The sequence below is a fragment of the Macrobrachium rosenbergii genome, chromosome 19 (genome assembly GCF_040412425.1).
Source record: "Macrobrachium rosenbergii isolate ZJJX-2024 chromosome 19, ASM4041242v1, whole genome shotgun sequence".
Taxonomy (NCBI): domain Eukaryota; kingdom Metazoa; phylum Arthropoda; class Malacostraca; order Decapoda; family Palaemonidae; genus Macrobrachium; species Macrobrachium rosenbergii.
This window is the reverse complement of record NC_089759.1, coordinates 31,471,657-31,484,156: the sequence shown is the minus strand read 5'-3', so window position 1 is coordinate 31,484,156 and position 12,500 is coordinate 31,471,657. Positions and strand designations below refer to the sequence as shown.

General features: G+C 33.3%; 1 protein-coding gene across 1 annotated transcript in view; it reads left to right on the top strand.

Annotated features, from left to right (window-relative positions):
* Positions 1 to 12,067: 12,067 nt before the first annotated feature.
* The window catches only part of LOC136848495 (uncharacterized), a 2,641-nt gene continuing 2,208 nt past the window's right edge, over positions 12,068 to 12,500 (top strand). The window contains exon 1 of the mRNA XM_067120773.1: positions 12,068 to 12,172. The gene's annotated coding sequence lies outside the window, so the exon portion shown is untranslated. The remainder of the gene's footprint in view (positions 12,173 to 12,500) is intronic.

Genomic DNA, 12,500 nt, shown 5'->3' with positions numbered 1-12,500 from the left:
CTCTCGTGAAAGCTTCATACTGCAAAAGCAAAGGGCAAAATCATGGAAGACTCAAAAAGTGTTAATAGCAATTAAAAATATGCATATCTCTCTCTTTCCCTAAATAAACTATATATGTACATATATATATATATATATATCATATATATATATATATATATATATATATATATATATATATATATATATATATATATATATATATATATATATATATATATATATATATATATATATATATATATACAGTATGTATATGTATATATATATATATATATATATATATATATATATATATATATATATATATATATATATATATATGTATATATAAAGAAACAGAGAAAGAAACAGAGATGCAGACGTTAATGAGAGAGAGAAAGAGATATTGCATAACGTAGAATGCCCATACCGAGAGAAGTTACCCATTAAGTGAAAGTACAAGTTTCGCTCCCCTCAGAGCAAAAGCATTTCCTGCGCCATGTTTTTAAATAATAATTATTCGAGGTAATAAAGTTTTTCGTCTTGTAAGGAAGCTATGTCGTTCATATTTACTTTGCTTGCGTTCCCATTAATTGATTTAGTTTTTTTTTTGTGTATCTCTCAATCATTTTTTAACACATTTCATTCAATTAAATTTATTCATATACATTATGAGACCTTCCATTGGCAAGTAAATTTATTAGTTTGAATTTGTAGGCACTCACTTAGAAATTCTGACACACACACACATACATATATGTATATATATATACACACACACGTATAAATATACACATATATATCTATATGCATTTGTATATACACGTGTGTGGGTGTGTGAGTATTTAGTATTTTATAGATTAATAATCTCTAAGAATCCTTATTTATTTTCTCTATAGGGAATTGTTTTCATCGAACCTCTAAAATTCAAAATAGACAGTGACTGTAAAAACTCATATACTAGTAAAAGATTTTATTGGAATTCGAATGTCTATCTCAAACGAGAATAAGGTAAACATTAAACCACAGTGCAAAAAAAAAAAAAAATTTGTTTGGATTTGAACACCCACTACAGAGAAGGACAGAAGAAATATTTCCTTTTCTAGTGGGATTCGAAACCACATTTTAAAGAAGGATAAGTTTGGTTTTAATTCTGATGTTTTTTTCTGTATGGGTTCGAATCCCACCTGAAGATGATGGTTTCATGATTCATTTCCTGTCTAGTTTCAAGGATTTCAGCAAAAAAGTAAAAATAAAAATTGAGAAGATTAGGGCCCACCTTGGCTAATACTGTGTAAAATTCTGATACAAGTGATCAGTACACACTCACAAACACGCGCGCGGCGAGCACGCACACACACACACACACACACACACACACACACACACATATATATATATATATATATATATATATATATATATATGTATATATATATATATATATATATATATATATATATATATATATATATATATATATATAATAATATATATATACAATCATATGTGGAACAGTGTAAATCACTGATGTGTGTCAGAAATTTATTTCTGTAATCAACACACAATCACGTGTGGAACAGTAATCAAATCTCTGATGTGGTCAGAAATTTATTTTGTTCCACACTGGTATGCGGGGCATTTCCATCAAATTCACTCAAAAGTGATAATTCTGGAAGCCTTAGGTACAGTGGCACTTAGGTTGCAGCTTCTATGACTTGTGTGGTTCAGTTGGCAGCACCGTTGCCTTTTAAATGAAAAATCTTGGTCGATCCCTAAGTGAGTGAGAAATTTATATATATGTATATATATGTGTGTGTGTGTTTATAAATTAGCTATTATCGCATTCATAAATAATGCAAAACGCACATATAGAGTGCTTTTTACATATTCATGCTTGGAAATATCTCAGGCTTAACACCAAACATAACTTTTTTTTAATGCGTATCCAAATTACAAACCAAATGGACTACAGTTGTATTAAACCTTTCACGAAATAAATGCTAATAGCTCGTCACACTGATAGAGAAATATCAATAACCTCTATCTCCGGATTTGATAAGTGTATAAGTGACGAACATTATTGCCATGGATGCCACATTAAAGTAGACAACTAGACATGAACTGATAACCAAAGTTACTTTGATATCGCCTGATTGATTACTTTGCAGAGTTTCCGAACGAACAGGGAACCCCTCATACCTGTGAAGCACCGAGGATGATTTTAATATACTAAAAGGGAACCCTTTTAGGCGGGTAATTATGTCATCCTAAGGGTGCTCTCATAATTGATGCTGACGCTAGAGTTCGGAATTATTGCGTCGATGACCAGGAAGGCTGGCGAAGGAACGAAGGGAGAGAAGGTGACCTTTAGACACATAGTAACTGATGAATGATTAAATAGGCAAAGAGCCGTAGCGAGTATATAGGGGAGATAAACTGAGCTGCAATTTGATGGAAATGGGAAGAAAACTGCGTATTTTGAATTACTTTTGGTATTCTGGGTATTAACATTTTTGTTCCTAATCTCGTTTTTATATGAAATTGGTCTGGGCCAAAATAAAAGGATGACATAAAAATAAAGCAAAATTAATTAATGTAATTTGCTATTGTTTGAATACGTTAGAAATCATTTATAGATAATTTCCACTATTTTGATTTTTTTTTCGGTGAATAGAAGACGAAAAGTTTTGAAATTCATGAAAAGCCACGTTTTTCATCATAAAGCAGGATGCATCTAAACAAAATGAATGTTTGTAATTTTAGGAATAGTCGGTTCTCGTTCTCCGGATTATAAATTCCGCTCTAGTAATCTTTGAGCATATTTGCTGCTGCAATACTTTCCACTATTCTTATCCCGAGAGGATTTGACGCCCTTTTTATATTTCGTAAATGTTTCACGCACTGTGCGTTTTTCCTTTTTTTTCTGCCTAGGTAGCGCTTAAAGAAGGATAACATAGATAACATACTCCAGCCGTCGATGTTAACAGTCAAATGTGTTATCAGCCTCAGTAAATCTGTTCTTATTGTCCTGCTCGAAAAATCATGAAGATCAGGCCGCGAGAAGAACAATAAGTAAGTTTCGCTGAGAGGATCAGAGATGGAATAAATGAGCAAATAATGACGATTAAAAAGAAAAAAGAATATGTAGTCGTAGTAAATAGAACGATATATATACATTATGTGTGTGTGTGTGCGTACATCTTTTCTACGAGAGAGCCCTTTGAACATTTTGCTAATGAAATTTTTTATCGGAGAATCAGCGTTTTTGATCATGCTACTTACTGTATATCCTTAATAATATAAAAACCTTAACTTAACTTGACATTTCATCGGTTTTCATCTAGTGGTCGATATGAGAGGCATACCCATTATTATTTCAGATAAGATCTTTCTTTAAGAAACCATCGATCAGTAATATGTATAGGCAAATGCTGTAGTGAATGATATAGATCAGTTACATACTGTTTATTCCTAATATATCACCTGCCAAGACACTCTGCCAGAATACTAACTTCACTCCTACTCGAGGCCGGTTCTGCTAAGTAGGTCACTGGCTGAGCTGACAACCGTTAGCCGTATGACTACCCGAGAATAGTAATTTTTAGTTTTCTGTCAAAGGAAACTATTGAGATGGCTTTTTGTCTGTCGCTCCGCCCTCAGATCTTAAAAGCTACTGAGGCTAGACGGCTGCAAATTGGTATGTTGATCATCCACCCTCCAGTCATCAAACATACCAAATTGCAGCCCTCTAACCTCAGTAGTTTTTATTTTATTTTATTTAAGGTTAAAGTTAGCCATGATCGTGCGTCTGGCACCGCTATAGGTGCCAACAACTAGGCCACCACCGGGCCGTGGCTGAAAGTTTTATGGAGCGCGTCTGAGAGTTTCGTGGGCCGTGGGTGAGAGTTTCATAGGGCATTATACGCATGTTTTATACTTGTTTTTATACATCTGTAGAGACTGAGGGGCGTAAAAGAAATTACAGCAAAAGAAAATACAGTCCTCTTTCTGAAATATATTATTCTTCCGTGGAAAGGGTGGGCGGTCCTGATTGAGATGAAGTTGACATTTGTTAAATATCAGACTTGGAAAATGCCTCCAAACGACTTCTAAAGCTTTGGCGTGAGAATGAAATATTCGGACCGTGGCTCTTTTTTTAGGTGTTGATGAGCGTGTCTTATTATTGCTGTGAATATATCTTTCGTTGCTGTTATCGCTGTTGTTATTGTCGTTGTTGTTGATGTTGGTGTTGTTTTTGTTTTTCTTCTTCTTCTTCTTCTTCTTCTTCTTCTTCTTCTTCTTCTTCTTCTTCTTATTATTATTATTATTATTATTATTATTAGTATTATTATTATTATTATTACTTAAATGTGCAAGAATATACTTAAATTAAGTTTAAATGATCATAAGATTTTAAAGCAAAACCTAATTTATACGGAAAGCAAAGGGAATGACAGATAATTAACAAACCTAAAAAAATGCAACTATTTTATCATTTTAAAACCACGATATATGTAAGAAACCTTTCTTCTATTACTTCCAAATACGTTTACTATTATCATCATTGCAGCTTCTTTACTTATAACGTTCAGAATATAAATATACCTTCATTGTCATGATAAATTCGATCCCACTAATCAGTTTATCCGTATTTCATCTCGAATATGATAAACAATATCACGAACTCTGCGGACCAGCTGCCAAATTAAGCAGAACTGTCGAGAATAATTACATTTTGCTTTTGCAAACACTTGTAAGCATATTTTTCCTGCTTTCGGAAATCAAAGAGCATGTTCCTATTTTTCCCGTCTTTTTTTTTGTAGTTGTTACAAGTAGTTTACAAAGAAGATTTGTAAACAAAATCCCTTAGTTCAGACGAGTCTTCAGCTACGAGAGCAAACTTAATTACTGCTATTGTTTGCTGGAGAATGAAAGGACATTTCCGGCCTTTTAGATAACACTCAGGGTTTCTGAAAGGATACGTCAGCATACCATTCAAAAGTCTTGGGTATAACCCTTCGTATGCATCGAACTTTTACATCGAACATTAATGGGTGAGAGTAATATACATTTATACATACATTCATATAAGTATGTATGTATATATATATATAATATTTATAGACATATGTATATATATATATATATATATATATATATATATATATATATATATATATATATATATATATATATATATAAATTAGTCTTTGTTTTAAAGGTTTATGATCATTTAAGCTTAATTTCAGTATATGCTTTCACATTTAAGTAATAATAATAATTTATAAACACACACACATATATATATATATATATATATATATATATATATATATATATATATATATATGTATGTATATATATAGAGTATATGATTGTTTGTTAACTGGCATTCAATCTCTCCAGGAGCCATCTGGATATACCATTTTGGTATACAGGTATTTAGCCACTAAAATCATTTTAATTTTCCTGACAGAACTGTTTTTCCGTACAAGCTGAGCATTTCATGACATCCCTTCTTAAGTCTATGTATGTCACAGAATAAGTACCTCCTAACTTAATGACCAGAGTGTTCCTTTGGCAGTAAGTCTTATTCCATAATTCTAAATATTTATATAATTCGATTAAATATTACCAAGGTTAACAAATATGCAAGGATGTATCCGGCCGAGGCAGCATGCGGTTGTGAGGTAATAGTGTTTCAATAGTACCTACAATATTTATGTTATTTATTTATTTTTTTGACACAGATACTCTAGATAAAAAATGAGTCGAGATGGCATAGCAGTTTTTCCTCCGTGGAGCTTCTATAGTTTCTATGTAGATCTGTTATTCTCATTTGATTTGATGTAATTTACGCAGTGACCCTAATAAGAGTAATGTCATTTTCCTTGATGTAGTGATTCGCAGATCCGAGCATTTTTATTATAAAAGTTCATATTATTAAGCAAATAAAAGTAAGACGTTTCAAGCTATCTTTAGGCGATTAGTAAGATTAATTTTTCGTTGGTCTGATTATATCAACATAACACGAAATTAAAGGGGCTTAAGGGAGAGTAAAGGTTTACCCTAAAGTCCTTTAGATATACACTTAGTATATTTAAAAGACCTTAGGGTAAACCTTTACTCTCCCTTAAGCCCCTTTAATTTCGTATTATGTTGATATAATCAGTATATTTAAAAGACCTAGGGTTTACCAAGTCTACGGATACCATCCAAGCGAAGTCATTATCCGAGTAACGGAAAAGCAACGTACAGAGAGTATTCAGCTTAATTCAGGAATACCACCGGTTTCACTCTCAAATTAAATAATACATCAGTTCTCTGCCATTCAAACCTACACAGCTATCTCTCCTATTTTTGAATGTCAGTGGCTGAGCCTAGATAACCCTAGAAAGTATGATATATATATATATATATATATATATATATATATATATATATATATATATATATATATATACATATATATATATATATATATATATATATATATATATATATATATATATATATATATTAAATAATGCCCTTAACTGTGTATATATAATGCTAATAACCAAGATCCAATGCTTGGATCTTACGGTTTGTAGTGACAAGCATATCCAAAAAAGCCCCAAGATTTCGAGAAGTTAAGAGGGCATTGTGGCTATTACAATTACATATGTATATGGTAAAAGTGACCAGTAGATTCTAACACACACACACATATATATATATAAATATATATATATTATATATATATATATATATATATATATATATATATAATATATATATGTATATATATATACATTATATATATATATATATATATACACATTGTACATGCATTTGTATATTCAATTAATGTGTACCATTTGATTTACAGTGCTTAGAAATGTGCGCAGGTACTACACCAAACCCAGAGGATAGTCATAAGCTCTTCTAGGTTGACCATAAAACCACCACATAGTAATGCAAACCATATCGCGTCCCTCCGTGACGGGCAAAAGGAGTCTGAATAATAGAGTAGGTTCGAGTGTGTCTTGCGTAGTGATACAGTATTATGCCTCAGCGACCTTGCACGGTCAAAAATAGTCGTGACAGATGAATAAAGATTTTCTTGCAGAAACGGAATAATGATAGGAAACATATTGATACCCAATACAAGTGCTTAAATAGCCCATACCGGATCGTTAGGAGACAAAGAGGAAATCCCATCCTATTTAATGGTGCGGCACCAAGATCATATTACAAAGTTCAGTGGTTCGTTCCCAGCCTATACCCCAGCAGGTCACCAAGCTGTCAGTAGTCTGCATAAGTCAAGAGGGAGAGCCTGGGGCTAGCACCCTCATCCCTAAAGACTTGCTGACTTGCTTTCGAAAGGGGGATATATATATATATATATATATATATATATATATATATATATATATATATATATATATATATTATATATATATATATATATATATATATATATATATATATATGAATGTCTTTTCCTGTAATATATATATATATATATATGGTTTCAACGTTTAAATAGTGTTTTATGGGCCTATATATTTTCATATATATATATATATATATATATATATATATATATATATATATATATATATATATATATATACATATACTGTGACTTCTATCATTAAAATAAGGGTAAAGATCACTCAGAATGTTTGAATATTTATCCTTGAATTTCAAGATAGAAAGAGTTAATGACAACTGGACTTATAATCCATTGGCTTTGAACATCGCTACCAATTCCACTGATATAATGTCCATTCTTATCCCGTCTAGGGAACGGCACAAAATGATCGAATGTTCTATCCAGGCAAGTTACCTTCCTGATACGTATAGTTATCCGATGTTCTGATAAGTGGCTTGGAACTTATCCCGTCGGATAAGGCTGAGGGTATGTTTGACGATTTGCGGATTATCCTTATCAACTGGTATTAAGGAATTACTGTTGATGGTGTAGGCATATAATCTTTCCAGCCAGAATTGTAGTTCATTACGAGACATGCATTTAGTAAACGGTGAGTCAGAGCCCAGACCTGAATGTACCTAGATAAAAATGTAATATTCATCTCGTCACGTTAGGGCAACGAGTATATTGCTATTTGAAACCAAACATTGAGATATATATATATATATATATATATATATATATATATATATATATATATATATATTTATTTATTTATTTATTTATTATTTATTTATTTATTTATTTATTATCAAAAGGCTCATACCACATTCAGGCAGCGTCTTAAAACCGGTAATTTTCACCAGATTCCACCATTACTCACTGGAAATTTTCAATGACTTTAGAAATATTAAATAAAGAGCACCTCAATTGGCGTTTGCTCTTACAACGTCCTAATGTTTTTATATGATAGTAAATGATTTGTGTAAACGTTCGGCAATCAGCTAACCCATCCCTTCAACAGAACGTTCGCAAGAAAAGAAAAACGTTAACTAAGTTTCAAGTTTGCAGCGCTAATGAACAAGAAAATTTATAAGTACCTACTAGAAAATAACGCCTGAGGTGTCCTTGAATTGTATCCTATCTGTGTTGAGAACCATTGCAATTAACGATTGAATGCTGTATTAATTTGCTTGAAGATTTTTTTTTTACCGACACTGTTTCTTGTAGTTCCTTAAACGATATGTAATCGTGAAAAAAAATCTGACTTAGTACTGCATTTAAAAAAAAGGCGTAAATTCACAACACAGGTAAGTGCTTAAGTGTAAGAGTTTTTGGATCCTAGAGGGAGAGACTCAGTTTCATCTCTTGGTGTTAAAATGATTATGAGCAAATTCAAAGGATACCACTACCTGCATTTTGAAAGATCATGGAAAAACGGCTGATGGATAAGAGGAATTCCTACTAATTTTCATCGCTCCCCTCTCCCATTGGTTTGGTCTTCACATAGTCGCTGAGTAATTCGTCACAGTAGCATGTAAAGAGCCAAGAAAACCCGGTAATAAAGACATAAAGTACAAATGTAATCCTGTCGAGAAACGCATTAAAAATGAACTCGCAAATTCCTCCCGGCGAGGTCCAGTATTCCCACAACGGATCTGAAGCATCTCCCTCCTCAACAAACAAGCGATATAAAATGCAAACAAAAAGTAAAAGCTTTGATCAAAATGTTACCGGCGTGTAGTCTATAAATATCCTAACGAAGAGTTCGCTGTTTAGATTAAAAAGTAATAATCCATTTAGCTTTGAAGCTTCAACAAATAATACTTTAATTATTGTTGCAAATTAAATTTCAGCTCTAGGCTTTGATATCGACCAACTGACCTATTTGCGGACTCGCAGGCCAGCGACCTGCAGTTCATTAGCACGTTGATTGGCGTTGATTGGAAAAAGCATCTTATCCGGGGCAGGAAAAACTGACGTTGGGAAAAATCGTACATATGTCGAGCGGCACCATTGATTGTCTGATTAAGCGTCCGGTGTTTGCGTTGACTGCTAAGCTTTGGAATGTTCGGCATGCCACTCCTTTAACTTACCGACTCCTTTTCCTCCTCTAATACACAACTTTGTCCCTTTCATCAGGTTAAAGTATAACTTTTTATATACGAGGTTATTTATCTATTCGTTTTTATTCTCTAATTGATCGTTTTTCTAAGCCTCGACTGGCTAAGGATTGGATTTCACAAGAGTGATGTCTGTGGAAAATTAGTGCTATTGTATGTGGCATAAGTAAGTAACTTTATGGTTACGAGAGTGAAAAGCGAAGCTGCATATCTATGGCAAAACACTCTGGAAAAACCTTCATGAAAAAAGGAACAATCAAAAGAAATTGATTATTCGATCGCAATATTAACGACCAACGTCCCACGATATGCAGTATATAAACCATTCTTAATGAGTCCTGATAAGAGAGCTGCAAACTTTTAAAGAGAGAGAGAGAGAGAGAGAGAGAGAGAGAGAGAGAGAGAGAGAGAGAGAGAGAGAGAGAGAGAACTCAACTTTGTCGAAAAATATAGGATCTATGCAGAGGAGATTTGACGAAGCAAGTCTCATTACCATCAGCTATTAATTGTCTCAACGTTCAGCCATAATAGTAGTCTTTTCAGTAAAAGAGAGAGAGAGAGAGAGAGAGAGAGAGAGAGAGAGAGAGAGAGAGAGAGAGAGAACTCAACTTTGTCGAAAAATATAGTATCTATGCAGAGGAGATTTGACGAAGCAAGTCTCATTACCATCAGCTATTAATTGTTTCAACGTTCAGCCAGAATGGTAGTCTTTTCAGTAAGAGTGAGAGAGAGAGAGAGAGAGAGAGCGATTCATGAGGATACAAAACACAATAGTCTGTGAGCGTTTATGTAAACAACAGAAGGGAGAGAGAGAGAGAGAGAGAAAGAGAGAGAGAGAGAAGGGAGGGGAGGTATAAGCCTTTAATGGCCCAACAAAGCGTAAATGGTCTTGCCCCATACATTCCTCTCCACTTTACTTCATTTTACCTTTTCCGCTCCCGTGGTACTAACAGATTAAATAATCTTTTACTAATGTTGACTATATATATATATATATATATATATATATATATATATATATATATATATATATATATATATATATATATATATATATATATAATGTGTGTGTGTGTGTAACTGTTGCTCAGACGTCTGTATCAAATCTCTCAGGTTACTTTTAAAATCATATAAAAAATTTTACATATTATGATACGATTAACGCTGGCAGTTCTCGTTTGCTTATCAACATTCTAAATATAAACTCTGCCAAAGCTACGGAGGTGTTTACTGGAAAATTATCGCATAGGTCGAGAAGCCCAATTATCACGCCCCATGCTAATGAGCTAGATTCTTGCTCATGGTTGGAAGGGGGTGTTCGGAATGGTACCGAGGAAGGGGTGAGGGGGTGGGGGTTGGGAGGCGGTGTTCGTGAGTGTGTATGTGGGAATTCGACCAAATCCTTCTGATCATTTGTGCGTCGTCGGCGAACTTGGTAATAACCAGTTCCTGGAATTCTTTTGAATTTGTAATGAAATAGGAAATTTGCTATTATACAAGTGCATGTTTCATGAAGCTCCTACTCAAAAGCTTAACCAGAGCAGGAGAGAGAGAGAGAGAGAGAGAGAGAGAGAGAGAGAGAGAGAGAGAGAGAGAGAGAGAAAGAGAGAGTCAAATCTATATCTAGCAAATATACGTATGAGAGAGATACCATGCAAGAAAATATGATTTTACAGAGAAATATGAAGTATGCAAGCAGATGTATCGTAATGAATTCAGCTCTATGGTTATTTGATTAACATGCGAACACGTACAAAGATGATACATATACATATATGCGTGTTTCTGGGCGTCTGCGTATTTTTAGTTTTTACCTCTGAATCATTTTTCATTCTTTTTGTTTATCATCACATAATAACATTCACTTCTTTGGGCGCTTATTATGCAAGTTCTCTTTCTATGTTAATTATCTTTAAATGGTCAAGAGAAAGGGAGACGAGAAGCCAAAAGGAAGGGAATTTTATGGCCACTAAAGGGTTATAGAAGTAGATAACAAAGGAGAGAGAGAGAGAGAGAGAGAGAGAGAGAGAGAGAGAGAGAGAGAGAGAGAGAGAGAGAGAATTCTTACACAAGGAAGACATAAAGAAGCAAAATTTTATCAGTCAGTAACAAGGAGGTTGAATTAAACCTCCTTGGTCAGTAAAGGCTTTAATTTCAATCTTATTTCATACCTAGAAGAAACAACAGAGAGAGAGAGAGAAAGAGAGAGAGAGAGAGAGAGAGAGAGAGAGAGAGAGAGAGAGAGAGAGAGAAAAACTCCTTCACAAGGAAGACAGAAAGAAGCAAAACTTTATCAGTCAGTAAAGGTATTAATTTTAATTCTGTTTCATACCTAGAAGTAAACAACAGAGAGAGAGAGAGAGAGAGAGAGAGAGAGAGAGAGAGAGAGAGAGAGAGAGAGACCTCCTCCTTCACAAACACGGGCGGAAATCCCGGTAACCGGCTGAGGTCAGGTCGCAGGAGGTCCGGTTTTGTTTATCGCCAGCGTCATCTCAAGGCCAGTCCTTTCCCTCTGTCACGGTATAAAGGAAAGTGAATTGCCTCTTAGACTCTCACTGTCTTGCTAGACGCAAACGCTTCCACAGCGCTCACACCCTCACGCCCGCAACCGGTCGCTTCTGTTCCAGTTCTCGCAAAAAAAAAAGTAAGTCATCATTTTGTGTCGGGACCGAATATACCACGAGATAACCACATGGGCATATATATATATATATATATATATATATATATATATATATATATATATATATATATATATATATATATATATATATATATATTTATATACATATATATAATTATATATATATATACATTTATATATATATATATATATATATATATATATATATATATATATATATATATATATATATATATATATACATATATATATATACATATATTCAAGAATATGTAATATATACTGTATTGCCAAATTGGAATACAGTCCAAAACAATCGCTCGATCGA